Raw genomic sequence first — 14,770 nt, 5'->3', positions numbered from 1 at the left:
AAAGGGGAGGGGAGGGGGGGGAGGAGAGGGGGGGAAAGGGGAGGGGGGAGGAGAGGGGGGGGGAGGAGAGGGGGGGGAAAGGGGGGGGAAAAGGGGAGGGGGGGGAGGGGAGGAGAAGGGGGGGAAAGGGGGGGGAGGAGAAGGGGGGGAGAGGGGGGGAGGAGAAGGGGGGGAGAGGAGGGGGGAGGAGAGGAGGGGGGGGAAAGGGGGGGGGAGGAGAGGGGGGGGAAGGGGGGGGGAGGAGAGGGGCGTGAAAGGGGTGGGGGAAAGGGAGAGGAAGGGGGGGAAGGGAGAGGAGAGGGAGGAGGGGGGGAAAGGGGGGGGGGAGAAGGGGGAGAAGGGGAGGAGAGTGGGGGGAAAGGGGGGGAGGAGAGGGGGGGAAAGGGGGGGAGGAGAGGGGGGGGGAGGGGGGGAAAGGGAGAGGAGGGGGGGAAGGGGGGGAAGGGAGAGGAGAGGAGGGAGGGGGGGAGAAAGGGGGGGGTAGGAGTGGGGGGGAGGAGTGGGGGGGAGGAGTGGGGGGGAGGAGAGGGGGGGAGGAGAGGGGGGGGAGGAGAGGAGAGAGGGGGGAGGGGGGGAAAGGGGAGGGGGGGAGAAGGGGAGGAGAGGGGGGTGGAGGAGAGGGGGGGAAGGGGGGGAAAGGGAGAGGAGGGGGAGGAGAGGGGGGGGGAAGGGGGGAGGAGAGGGGGGGGGAAAGGGAGAGGAGGGGGTGAAGGGGGAGGAGAGGGGGGGAAAGGGAGAGGAGGGGGGAAAGGGGGAGGAGAGGGGGGGCGAAGGGGGGGGAAGGGAGAGGAGGGGGGGGAAGGGGGGAAAGGGGGGGAGGAGAGGGGGGAGGAGAGGGGGGAAAGGGGAAGGGGAGGGGGGAGGAGAGGGGAGGAGAGGGGGGAAAGGGGAGAGGGGGGGAAAGGGGGGGGGGGAGGAGAGGGAGGGGGGGGAGAAAGGGGGGAGGAGGAGAGGGGGGGGAAAGGAGGGGGGGGAAAGGGGGGAGGAGGAGAGGGGGGGGAAGGGGGGGGAGGAGAGGGGGGAAAGGGGGGGAGGAGAGGGGGGGGAAAGGGGGGGGAGGAGAGGGGGGAAAGGGAGAAGAGAGGGGGAGGAGAGGGGAAAGGGGGGGGGAAAGGGGTGGAGGAGGGGGGGGGAAAGGGGGGGGGAGGAGAGGGGGAGGAGGAGAGGGAGGGGAAAGGGGGGGGGAGAGGGAGGGGAAAGGGGGGGGGAGAGGGGGGGGGAGAAGGGGGGGAGGAGAGGGGGGAAAGGGAGAGGGGGGGGAGGAGAGGAGAGGGGAAAGGGGGGGGAGGAGAGAGGGGGGGAGGAAAGGGTGGGGGGGAAAGGGGGCGGCGCCCCGCCCCCCCGAGGTGAAGACCGCCGATTGCGGCGCGCAGCAGGCGCTGAGACGCGGCGTCTCTCTCTGGCGGGCCGGCGGGCCCGGTTGCCAGGGTAACCGTGACGCTGACCAAGCCCCGCCCCCGGGCCGAGCCAGAGAGAGAGAGACGCCGCGTCTCAGCTGCTCCTGCTGCGCGCAGCGCCCCCCCCCCCGAGGGTCGCGGCCCCCCCCCCCCGAGGGTCGCGGCCCCCCCCCCCCCCCCCCGAGGTGAAGACCGCCGATTGCGGCTGTGCGAGACGGCCGGCCGGGGTTGCCAGGGTAACGCTTGACGCTCAGCAAGCCCCGCCCCCCGGCCGAGCCAGAGAGAGACAGCGCGTCTCAGCTCCTGCTGCGCGCGCACCCTAGCGGCGCTGGGCTGAGGCTCGGCCCTCCAGCCTTCGAGTGGGGCCGGGAGATGCCTAGCTCGGGCGTGGGTGCGGAGGAGACGCCGAGGCTTCTCGGCCTACCTGGAAAAACGGGGAAAGGTAGGAAAATTAATGAGATTAGATAAGTTAATTACTTTCTAAATCATTTTTTTTTAAAACAATATGTGTTTTAAAAGCAACGTTTTTTTTTAAGACAGAAAGCGGGAAAAAGAAAGGAAAAGTTTGGAATCAAGATGGCGGCGACTCACCTCGGTTCAGAACGATAAAGCGCGGCCACACACGCACCGATTGGCCCGGCGGCACACGCCAGCAACCCGGCGTACGATTGGTCGAGCTCGAGGTCACTCTCGCTAATGAGCGGATAATGAGATGCTAATGAGCGGAATGTTGAAGGTTTTTGGAATACCGCGGGCGCAATTTTAGCCCAGCCGAAACGTAAATACGCTTAAAACTGTCTCGGAAGCGTAAGCTTTCTTTGGAGGTAACGCGCGCGTAGGTACGCCCTGTAACTTTCGAGCGCATACCCGCAAGACGCACACGCGATGACAGACAGAATGACAGAAGTACCGATTTATATATAGATTTAAAAAATGTGATTGTGATGTTTTGGGGCTTGTAGCATTTATAGGTTTGACAGCCCTTCCTGTCAAACTTATGAATGAAGCATTCCCTGCTCCGATTGGCTCTCCATGGCCCACGTGATCCCAGGGGACGTATCGAATGAACTGCGCCCCTGGGATACACAAGCACTGCGCGCCGGCCGTTGGAGCAGGCCCAGGATCGGAATTCCATGGGGGCCCACAGCTCAACGGCCGGCGCGGTAGGTAAGTGCAGGTCGGGGGCTTACACCCGCGGGAAGCCTCTGACCCGAATTTCTGGGCCAATGTCTTGTCAGGTAGATTCTGTGGAGAGAACAGATATGTCAAGTGTTTCCAGCATTTTCTGGTTTTGTTTCAGATTTCCAGTATCAGCAGTTTTTTGCTTTTTGTTTATCATGTACTGGGTACTTTCGTTATACCATCTGCAAGGTACAGGGATGGTTGCGGCTTTGTGGGGTTGCACCAATGGAAATCCTGCAAAGACTGTGTTGATTTGCTAAAGGATCAGATTGCTATCTCCCTGTATTGTTTTTATCCCAAGTTCTGCAAGCAAATGTTCAAAGAATCTCATTTGTTTAATCCTTTGTGAACTGGGTCCAGACTGCTACAGGAAACTTTCTGGTATCCGGCACTGACGGGACCGAGCTGGTGCCGTACCATCAAAACTGCCGTAGAAACCAGCGCTAATGTTAAAACATACGGAGCTTTTGAGCTCCGTGTGAATCAACAAACCCTGTTGCTTAGCAACAGCTTCAAAACAGTCGGCCGCAGCTTAAAAGCGTCTCTCTAGCTAAGCAACAGCTTCAGCTAGACCTTGCAGAGCCTGACTGGAAAAAAAAGGCAACGAGAAGTAAAAAAACTTATAGGAAACGGCTCCTGAATAGATAGAGCTTTCCGGACATTCCGGTTAAACGAAAGTTTCCTGTATATTTCAATTGATTCAGTACCTCAGTTGATAACAGTCTGACATGGCAGATATTATTTGGCTTCTGAAGTGATATGAGACATAGTGCAATTTCTATTTATTATCTAGCAGCAATAATATAACCCATTAATCACCAAAGGCACTATCCCAGATTATTTTGTATATAAGGCCACATTTTAGTTCATAGGGAGCAAGGGTCTGCGTATGGAAACAGTCTGTGTGTGTTAAGCATGAAGGAATGGACAGGACCACCTGTCTATATGACCAGTGACTCTATGATCCCACTTGATACTTTGGGAATCTGTTAACAATAATACAATGGTTGTTGTCCCTTGCCCTTTATGTTAATTATTTGTTTATAATGATTACACTGACCATGCTTGTCACCCTAATGGCACTTTGATATATATGATATATATATAAAATAAAATGTAGTGTAACTAAAGAGACAGCTGAGGGAGCTCTAATTCTAAAATAGACCTTTCAAAGTATAAGGCTAAAAATCGTTCAGACTTCTACAGTGAAGATCATGAATGCTAATTGTGAGGCTAATTGTGCTGAAAATGAAAAATAATTTGGTTCTAATGTTATATTGTAGGTAATCACATCCTGCATTATGTACTGCAAGTCTCTGGATACTTTTTAAACTGCTTAACAAAAATGCAGCAAAGTATTCTTAAGAGCATAAAATGCTGTTATTTATATTTCATCAGTGCGGAACTGCACTGGGGTTTCAAACAGCTCCATGAATTGACCTTTAACCCCCTCCCCCATGTAATCCAGATCTTCCATGGTCAAATAACTCAACATTATTATTGGATTAAGCTGAACAACTACCATCTGCACAGGGGCACTTGCATCAGAACAAGCTGTCATCTTTCTCCTAATATGGGTGAGACTCCTCATTTGCAATCTTTGAGACATACTTCAGACTGGTTGATTGTGTCCACAACCTTTTTTCTCTATTCCCCAATGTATCAAATTTCTCTTTTGTTCTTGATTTTTTTTCTACCAATATTCTCCCTTTCCTCTTCTGAAGATGTTAACTCCTTGCTGGGTTACAATTCCACGGATGCCAGGCACTCTCACCCAAGATTCAGGTAATAGCCTTGACGATGAGTGTTGGCAACTATTTACCAGCACACTGTCATGGCCATGCCCAATTCTGAACTTAACCAATGCCCATACACATGCACTTCCAACAGAATAGCAGTTGGGAGTGGAAATGTGGGTAATTTTCCTCTTCCTAACATGTGGCCAACTGTAATGCCCCTATCACTGTCCCAGCTGAGATCATTTAATCAACACAGACTGGAAATCAAAACTGCTACTTTCAAAGTGAGCACACCACAAAATCTCCCTCATCTTAGCTTTTTGGAGGGACTGTTTCTTCTGTGACACCTTTGTTCCTCCATTAACTGACTTCCAGTTACTCCTCCCAGGCACTTTCCCATGGAACTGTAGCAGATGCAACACTTGTCTATTCATTACTTCCTATACCACTGTCAGAGGGCCCAGCATTTTTTCCATGTGGACATTGATTTACATTGTTCAGTACTGTGTTTAGTTCTGGCCACTACACCTCAGGAAGGATTCACCAGAATGATACCAGTGTTTGGAGGGTTAAATTATGAGGACTAGTTGCATAGACTAGGCTTGTATTCCCTCAGGTATGTAAGATTAAAGGGTTATCTAACTGAGGTGTTTAAGATGATTAAAGGATATGATAGGGTAGATAGAGGGAACTATCTCCTCTGGTGGGGGAGTCCAGAACAATGGGGCATAACCTTAAAATTGGAACTAGGCTGTTAAGGGGTGATGTCAGGAAGCACTCCTTCACACATAGAGTAGTGGAAATCTGGAATTCTCTTCCCCAAAAAAGCTGTTGAGGCTAGGTCAATTGTAAATTTCAAGACTGAGATTGATAGATTTTTGTTAGATAAGGGTATTAAAGGATATGGAACTAAGGCGGGAAAATGGAGTTAGATACAGATGAGCCGTAATGTAATTGAATGGTGGAGCAGGTTCGAGGGGCTGAGTAGCTTCCTCCAGTTCCTATGTTCCTACAAGTACTTCATCCAATGTAATGTACTGTATTCACATTTCAAAGTGTGCTCCTGTCTATACCGGGTGACCACTTTGTTGAATATTTCTGTTCTGTCTACATGCATTGTTCTGACTATCTGTGGCTCACCACTTTAACTTCATCCCATTTCCATTCCAACCTTTCTGTCTTCGACTTGCTATCCAACAGAGCTTAGTGTAAACTTCAGGAACAGTTTCTCATCTTCCTTTTGGTTATTCTGCAGTCTTTGACTTTAGCAAATTCAGACCTTAGTTGTCTCCACTATCTTCTTGCCAATTTCTCCATTCGCATTCCACTTTGCTGTCTTATATTTCAGAGCTTTGTTAATCACCTTTCACCTTCTTAATGCCTTTTCACAACCTACCCAAGATGACCTTTATATATCATCCTGCAATTTGCCTCATTTTTAACTTAAAAAAAAATCCATTCAGGCGGTCTTAATTCATCAGCTGTTATTTTGTACTAATATTTAAGAATTTTGATTCAAGATCTTTATCGATTGTTGCCCCCCTCACTTTTTTTGTGGGGCTTGCTCCCCTTTCCTTTTTCGTTCTGCTAGAAGATCCGTGCACCAAATGTAAGCTTACTTTTGCAGGTGTTGAGCAACCTCTATTTTTTTAAATTCGTTCCTGGGATGTGGGCATCGCTGGCAACGCCAGCATTTATTGCCCATCCCTAATTGCCCTTGAGAAGGTGGTGGTGAGCCGCCTTCCTGAACCGCTGCAGTCCGTGTGGTGAAGGTACCACAGTGCTGTTAGGGAGGGAGTTCCAGGATTTTGACCCAGCGACTATAAAGGAATGGCGATATACTTCTAAGTCAGGATGGTGTGTGACTTGGAGGTGGTGGTGTTCCCATGCACCTGCTGCCCTTGTCCTTCTAGGTGGGAGAGGTTGCAGGTTTGGGAGCTGCTGTCAAAGAAGCCTTGGCGAGTAGATGGTACACACTACTTCGGGGGTGGAGGGAGTGACCGTTTAAGGTGGTGGATGGGGTGCCGATCAAGCGGGCTGCTTTGTCCTGGATGGTGTTGAGCTTCTTGAGTGTTGGAGCTGCACTCATCCAGATAAGTGGAGAGTATTCCATCACACTCCTGACTTGTGCCTTGTAGATGGTGGAAAGGCTTTAGGGAGTCAGGAGGTGAGACACTCGCCACAGAATACCCAGCCTCTGACCTGCTCTTGTAGCCACAGTATTTATGTGGCTGGTCCAGTTAAGTTTATGGTCAATGGTGACCCCCAAGGGTGTTGATGTTGAGGGATTCGGTGATGGTAATGTCGTTGAATGTCAAGGGACAGTGGTTAGACGCTCTCTTGTTGGAGATAGTCACTGTCTGGCACTTTTGTGGCGTGAATGTTACCTGCCACTTATCCACCCAAGCCTAAATGTCGTCCAGGTCTTGCTGCAGGCGGGCATGGACTGGTGGAATACAGTTCTGCTGCTGCTGATGACCCACAGCGCCTCATGGATGCCCAGTTTTGAGCTGCTAGATCTGTTCTGAATCTATCCCATTTAGCACGGTGTTAGTGCCATACAACATGATGGAGGGTGTCCTCAGTGTGAAGACGGGACTTCGTCTCCACAAGGACTGTGCGGTGGTCACTGCTACCAATATTGTCATGGACAGATGCATCTGTGACAGGTAGATTGGTGAGGATGAGGTCAAGTAAGTTTTTCCCTTATGTGGCTCTCTCACCACCTGCTGCAGGCCCAGTCCGGCAGCTATGTCCCTCAGGACACAGCCAGCTCGGTCAGTAATGGTGCCATTCTTGGTGATGGACATTGAAGTCCCCATCCAGAGTACATTCTGTGCCCTTGCTACCCTCAATGCTTCTTCCAAGTGGTGTTCAACATGGAGGAGCACTGATTCATCAGCTGAGGGAGGGTGGTAGGTGGTAATCAGCAGGAGATTTCCTTGTCCATCTTTGACCTGATGCCATGGGACTTCATGGGGTCCAGAGTAAATGTTGAGGACTCCCAGGGCCACTCCCTCCTGACTGTATAGAACAGTGCCACCACCTCTGGTGGGTCTGTCCTGCCGGTGGGACAGGACATACCCAGGGATGGTGATGGAGGCGTCTGGGATATTGGCTGCAAGGTATGATTCTGTGAGTATGACTATTGTAATATATGTGGGTAGAACAAATGAAGGACAGAGACACGATGAGTTGCTAGTCCATATGCTTGCTTTATTAAGCCAGCGCAAACTGAGCATGCTCATACTAAACCATGTGACAAACTATGTGAATATACATTACACTGCTTTAAAAAAAAAATGTATGTATTCCCCTCTCATATACAACAAAACTATGGTCGCACCTTTCCCAGCATTACATGTACCACATAACAAAAACGCCTGGTTTTTTTCTTTTAAATGAACGACAAATCCAGTTTAATAACAGGTTTGCGGAGCCTTCCTGGTCTCCTTTCAGAAGGTTTTGGCGTTGAACCAATTTTCGGGCTGTTTTGTTTTGGTTACGAACTTAGAGACGATCCTGTTTCTATCTCAGACTTGTTTGGACTTGGAACTTCAGTTACTGAAGTCTGAATTGAGTCAAACTCAGGAATCTGTTCATGATCAAGTGGTTCACGATCACTGTCCAATCCAGGCCAGTAAACAAAGCTTCTTGCAATTGATTTCATACTGACGATCCCTGGATGTTCAGTACGAAGTTCGACTAGAATTCTATCTCTCAAAGAAGTAGGTACTACCACTCTGTTTCCCCACTTGATACAACCTTGCTCACAAGACAATTCAGTATGATTATGGAATGGTTTCAATTCTGTGTCCATACACTGATCAGTCCATCCATTCAAGGTGTTTTCATACACTCTTTTCAGTACTGAGTCCTTTTGAGTTTCATCTGCAATCTCAGTTGCATTCACAGGAAAGTCTTTGTCAACTGCACCTAGCATGAAAATAGCACCTTCACTCCCAACACATTAGTCCTCATGTGGCAACCTGGACGAGGCATCTGCACTTTGCTCTGAAGTGCAATATTCAATCGTGTAATCATATTGTGACAACAACACTGCCCAACATTGCATTCTTGATGCAGCCATTGCAGGGATGGAATATTTGGGCCCCAGTATTGCTAGGAGTGGTTTGTGATTGGTTTGTAGGAGTCTACGTACTCCTAGCAAAAAATACTGAACTCGGAGAGGTTCAACAGAAAAGGTTTAATTGTTGAGGCTGCATGCTGAACACAAAATGGAGTCTGAGACTACACAAAGTACAACTCTCATTCATCAGTGCACAGCTTCGACTGCTCCTCCCCCGCTGTGGGCTTAACTATGTTGCAGATCGAGTTTCTTAAAGGCATGTCGCCTGATTTATAGTCTACGGACCGGAAAGCGGATTGTGTCCGTTCTGTGATCGGTACGCCACAGGTTAAACTTTCTACTGATTAGGAACTGTTGGAATATCTTGATTCCAAGCACTATGGTGAGTGCTTCCTTTTCAATTTGCACGTAGTTTCTTTTGCTCTTTGTGAGGGTTCGCGATGTGAATGCGATTGGTTTCTCTTGGCCGTCATCCATTTCGTGGCTTATGACAGCTCCCACACCGTAGCTGGAAGCATCACATATTAACTTAAGCTCACGCTCTGTGTCGAAGTGCAAAAGAAGAGCATCGCTAGAGAGACGTCTCTTACAAGCATCGTAAGCTTCCTGTTGCATTTTCGTCCACTTCCACTGGACGTCCTTCTTGAGGAGCTCATGCAATGGAGCTAACATGGTCACAAACTTAGGTAAGAAACGTGCACAGTACTGGACCATTCCAAGGAAAGATCTTAACTCAGACACATTCTGTGGCTTTAGAGCTTTGATGACAGCATCAACCTTTTCCTTAACTGATTGCAAGCCATTTGCATCAACTTTCAGACCAAGGTTCACAACCTCGGGCTGCACAAAAGCACATTTGCTCCTTTTCAATTTGACATTGAGGCACTATATCTAACACTTCTAGATTTTCTTCCTCGCTGCTTGTTGTGATCAGCACATTGTCTTGATTGCATAAGCAATTTGGAACTCCTTGCAGAATCTTATCCATCGTAGCCTGGAGGATTTTGGGGGAGGACTTTACACCATACGGCAGCTTGGTGTATGAGTCCAGTCCCTTGTGTGTGTTGATGGCGAGATACTGTTGACTCTCTTTGTCAACATTCAGCTGAGCGTAAGCGTGCGACAGGTCAAACTTGGAGAAAACCTTTGACCCAGAGAGTGCTGCATACAAATCTTGCGATGTAGGTAACGGGTACTGCTCATGGTCAACTGCTTGGTTGATAGTAACTTTGTAGTCACCACACAAGCGTACAGTTTTGTCTGTTTTGGGCACTACCACAATCGGGGTAGCCCATTCACTTTGTCAGTTTTTACTAGCATTCCGTTCTCTCTGAGCTTCGCTAGCTCTTCCTCCACCTGACTTTTCAACGCATAGGGGACTGGCCTTGCCTTACAATAGACAGGCTTTGTGTTGGACTTGATGCAGATATGCGCGTCATACCCAGTGATGCCCTCATAACTGTCTGTGAACATGCTTTTATACTTGTTCAGCATTGTGTCGAGTCACTTCTTTAAAGCATCTACACTGAAGACATTTTTCCAGACTAGTTTTAACTTTCTCAACCAGTCTTTGCCATGAGGGTTGGCCTGTTGTTGTAGTTCATTACAATAATAGGCAGCTTTACTGACTGGCCATTGTGTTGAACTGTACATTCCATTTGTCCACATGTCTCCAGGATTTCTCCGGAGTAGGTTTTTAACTCTACGGTACTCTTTGTAAGTGGTATTTGATTAAACTTACTCTCATATGTGTCCTTACTCATGATAGAGCAGTCTGCCACTGTGTCGATACACATCAATATATTGCTCGTTGATCAAACGTTTTGTATAGAAGTCTTTCTCATGACTGCTAACGTTGCCGCTAGTGGCATAGATACTGTAGATTGTAATGTATGTACCTTTAAGGGGGGGAACTACTTTTTACAGCTCATGTATACTGTAGTACCAGCAGTGACCACACCTGTATATAACGCTGAGTAGTAATCTGTACAGATCAGTTGCAGTCTGAGCCACGTTGAGTAAACACCGTTTGTACCGTTCTCCGCAGTCTGTGTCTGATTATACACGGACGTAACATTGGCGACGAGGCAGGTTCGAACCTACCTGCAACTCTGCATCACCTCCCAGGGATTTGCTCCTGGAGAACAGTGGAAGAAGGTCGAGTCCAGAAGCACGGGTGTCGACCACGGGCAACTGCCCAGTCATTCAGCGGAGATTTGAGCATCGCAGGGGAGGCTGTCGAGAGCCAGGCTTGGCTTTCCAGTCACGGTGGTCCAGCGAAACGGGCTGGCAACAGGTACTGCGCAGACCCTTCCCGGACAGCGGCGGGCTAAAGCCCGACCGAGCGGCACAGAAAAAGGCTGAGCAGCGTCGACGGGAGAGAGAGAGGGCAGAGCGCACAGGGCGCAGCCGGTGTTCAGGACCGAGCGGCGTCAATGGGGGAGGGGGAGAGAGATGAGAGAGAGCAGAGCGCAGCTGGTGTTCAAGGGCCGAGCAGCGTCAACGGGGGAGAGAGGCGCGCAGGAAAACGCGAGGCGCTGCCATTGCCATGAGGACCACAGAGAGCGGCGTTGGCAGCAGTGCAGGAGTAGCGCGCGAAACCCACAGGGCGTCGCCATTTGCCACGAGGACCGCCGAGAGCGGCGTTGGCAGCAGCGCGGGAGACGCCATTTTAAGCCGCAGCGGGGAAGAAAGGAAAGCGCGGGAGACGCCATTTTAAGCCAGTCTAACCACACCCAAAAATGCCGAAGAGTGGCAGTATCACAGCGTTTGACAATGAAGTCGAAGATTGGACGACATATGTCGAACGCATAGAAGTATACTGCAAGGCGAATGAAGTGCCAGATGACAAGAAAGCGCTGGTATTGTTGAAATCAATGGGTGCAAAAACGTATGGCTTACTACGAAACCTAGTAACCCCAGAGAAGCCAGTAGAAAAGGATTTTGAAAACATAGTGTCAATCCTACAGGACCACTTAAACCCCACACCGCTGCTGCTAGCAGAAAGATTTAAGTTTCACAAAAGGAACCAGCATAAAGATGAAAGTAATGCTGAGTATTTAACGGAACTGCGCAAGCTATCGAAACACTGCCAGTTTGGAATGGGACTAGCAGATATCTTAAGGGACAAGTTTGTGTGTGGGCTTCAAAGTGAAGGAACCCAGAAACGGCTTTTATCTGAAAAGGACCTTACGCTGGAAAAGGCTTTCAGCATTGCGGTATCATATGAAGCAGCAGCATGGGGCGCTGCAGAGATACAACAGAGACCGCAAGAATATGGCACAAACAAAATGTCATATGGAACAGAGAAGTGCTATCGCTGCGGCAGAACAACACACGACCAGAATGATTGCTCGTTCAAAGACAAAGTGTGCAGACAGTGTGGAAAAGTAGGACACATAGCACGAGTCTGCAGGTCGGGAAAGAAAACCAGCAATAAGAAGCCGACCAAAGGAAAGTACAAGAAGGTACATAAGATAACGGAGAATAGTTCAGATGAACAAAAGAGTGATAACAACTCCGAAAGCAGGGAACTGAGTTGTCTGAAACTACATAATGTGATCACAACAGAGGATCATCGAACCATTTGGGTCACTCTCAAGATAGCAGGAGTCCAGGTAAAGATGGAATTGGACACAGGATCAGCCCTAACAGTCATAAACCAACAGGACTACAAGCGGGCTCTTCTCACACATACCCTTGAGAGACACAAAAATTATTTTGAAGATGTACACGGGGCAAAAAGTCTACCCCAAAGGAAAAATAAGGGTGACCGTTAGATATAACGGTAAGGAAACACCAAAACTAGACCTGTATGTATTGCAAGATGGAGGACCACCATTACTGGGACGTGAATGGATCCGGAAAATACAACTGGATTGGCATTCCATACAGGCACTGACTGTGGCTGACAAAAAGGATGACGACGTCACACCTGGGCGACTGTCAAAGATCCTAACTGATGCGAAAGAAGTGTTCCAGCAAGGACTCGGAACACTATTAAAATAGAAGAAAACGCAAGTCCAAAATTTTTTAAGGCCAGACCGGTACCTTATGCGATCCGTCGAAGCAGAGCTGGAGAGTCTGGAACGTTCAGGTGTACTGTCCAAGGTAGACTGGAGCGAGTGGGCTACACCCATCGTCCCTGTGATGAAAAAGTCGTTGAGCAGCACGCCTGGGGAACCAAGGAAGGTTCGCATCTGTGGGGACTTTAAGGTAACAGTGAACCTGGTCCTTCACACCGTACAATATCCAATTCCGCGGGTTGAAGATATTTTCGCCTCGCTATCTGGAGGGAAACGCTTCACTAAGATTGATCTGGCCCAGGCGCATCTGCAAATGGAGGTAGAAGAAGCATCAAAAAAATACCTCACAATCAACACCCATAAAGGTCTCTACCAATACAACCGGCTGGTATTCGGGGTAGCATCAGCTCCGGCTATTTGGCAGAGGGCAATGGAACAAGTCCTGCAAGGGATCCCAGGGACCCAGTGTTATTTGGACGACATCCTGGTCACGGGCGAAAATGACAGTGATCACCTTGCCAACCTGGAGCAGGTGCTCACTAGATTGCAGGAATATGGGCTCCGAGCTAACCGCCCCAAATGTGAGTTTTTTAGAAAACAGATCTTGTATTGTGGCCACGTTATCGATAAAGAGGGGTTACATAAGTCCCCAGAGAAGATTGAGGCAGTAGTCAAGGCTCCAGCACCGGAAAATGTGTCACAACTGAGGTCGTTCCTCGGGCTGGTAAACTACTACCATAAGTTCTTGCCAAATTTGTCTACAATACTACACCCACTGAACACCCTACTGCAAACTGGGGTGCCATGGAAGTAGAGTGATGAATGTAGACGAGCTTTCCAGAAGAGCAAAACACTAATCACATCGAAAGAGGTATTGGCCCATTACAACCCAGCATTACCAATTCGGTTGGCATGTGATGCGTCACCCTACGACATTGGAGCGGTGCTGTCGCACAAATTCCCAGACGGGTTGGAGAGGCCAATAGCCTTTGCGTCACGATCACTAACCTCAGCCGAGCGTAACTATGCCCAGATTGACAGGGCGGCCCTCAGCCCAGTGTGGGGAGTGAAAAAGTTCAATCACTATCTGCACGGGCAGAAATTCACCTTGCTGACTGATCACCAGCCTCTTGTCTCCATTTTTAATCCAAAGAAGGGCGTTCCGGTGATGACTGCGCAACGACTACAAAGATGGTCACTTTTTCTAGGGGCGCACCACTATGAGATTGAATATAAGGGCATGAAACAGCATGGAAATGCTGATGGGCTATCACGCCTGCCACTGCCTACTGCGGAGGAAGCACCAGTAGTGGATCCTGTCAAAATATTCCATTCGACTATAGTTGAATACCTACCGGTAACTAACGCTTGTATCGAAAAGGAAACCCGAAATGACCCGACACTGTCTCGGGTATATGATTTGACGGTGAAGGGATGGCCAGCACATGGCGACTCACTGTTGCCAGCATTCTCGACAAGGAGAGAACAGCTGTCAGTGTGCCGGGGGACCTTGATGTGTGGATCCCGAGTGGTAATTCCACCCAAGTTAAGGGATAGAGTGCTCAATGAGCTTCATGAGGGTCATCTGGGAGGGGTAAAAATGAAAAGCCTAGCCAGGGCTTATGAGTGGTGGCCGGGAATTGATAAACAAATTGAGGACCTGACCAAGAGCTGCTCAGGATGCCAGAAAGTCCAAAATGCACCACCACAGGCCCCTCTACACCCATGGGAGTGGCCCTCATCTCCATGGCAACGGGTACCTATTGATTTTGCTGGTCCATTCATGGACTCAATGTTTTTAATAGCCGTGGATGCGCACTCGAAATGGCCTGAGGTCATCAAAATGTCCTCCACCACCACGGAGAAAACTATTGCAGTCCTACGGACCATTTTTGCCAGGAATGGCTTGCCAGAACAGATTTGCTCCGACAACGGACCGCAGTTTGTGTCCAAAGAGTTCCGGAGGTTTATGAAGAAGAATGGGGTAAGGCATTACACATCCGCCCCGTATCATCCAGCCACAAATGGATTGGCTGAGAGGTTCGTACAAACCTTTAAGAAGGCAATAAAGGCTATGTACAATGACAACATTCCGCTGCAGCACAAGGTGGATAATTTCTTGTTCGCCTACCGGAATGCGACACATGCAGTCACCAACCAGGCCCCAGCCATGATGTTCTTTAACCGAAGGTTAAGATCTCGCCTGGATTTGCTCAGACCAAACGTACGAAGAGATGTTGAGAGTAAGCAATTCCAGCACATCCATGAGAAGCCAACAAGGAGCTTCAATGTAGGGCAACCAGTCTTGGCCCGCGACTACCGAACAGAAAAATGGCA

Source organism: Somniosus microcephalus, chromosome 6, assembly GCF_052327205.1.
Source record: "Somniosus microcephalus isolate GS21.2 chromosome 6, FLI_Smic_1.0, whole genome shotgun sequence".
Taxonomy (NCBI): Eukaryota; Metazoa; Chordata; class Chondrichthyes; order Squaliformes; family Somniosidae; genus Somniosus; species Somniosus microcephalus.
The sequence above is the reverse complement of the archived record's forward strand: the minus strand, read 5'-3'. Positions refer to the sequence as shown.